Genomic DNA, 512 nt, shown 5'->3' on the forward strand with positions numbered 1-512 from the left:
AAATCGTTTCTTTTGTCGGTATTTAGAGATCGGTTGCATATAGGTCACTATCCGGATTTGAGCTTGAACGCGGTTTATCTGTGTTCGCGCCTCTTGTACTCTCAGTCACCGCTCGTTCAACTTGTTCTGCGGCAAAACCTTCTTCACGAAGACGAGAGAACTACTTGGGAAACGGTTAGGTGGTTGTAAGTTGTCTCTCTTTCAGCCTATTGTTTCGAGCTGTGAAATCTGCTATTTTTGTGTTATTGTGCCTTTCAGTCTTTTTGGCAAAATCGACTTGTTGAACTGAGATTAAGACATGGTGGGTTAGGTCAGCAGATCCAGCTTTGTGATTGCAGTGCTAATAATAAAACTCAGATTAGAGGCAAGATAGCTCAGAACACAAACCCGTAGAAGACGAAAAAGCCCGAATGGCAGCGAAATCACCGGCATTCGGAGTTTTCGCACCAACAATGACATACTCGCAAGACTTAAGGTGATCCACAGTCCAGGTGCCCCGAATCTGCTATGCC

This window comes from Phytophthora parasitica (assembly GCF_000247585.1).
Source record: "Phytophthora parasitica INRA-310 unplaced genomic scaffold supercont2.87, whole genome shotgun sequence".
NCBI classification, from domain to species: domain Eukaryota; phylum Oomycota; class Peronosporomycetes; order Peronosporales; family Peronosporaceae; genus Phytophthora; species Phytophthora nicotianae.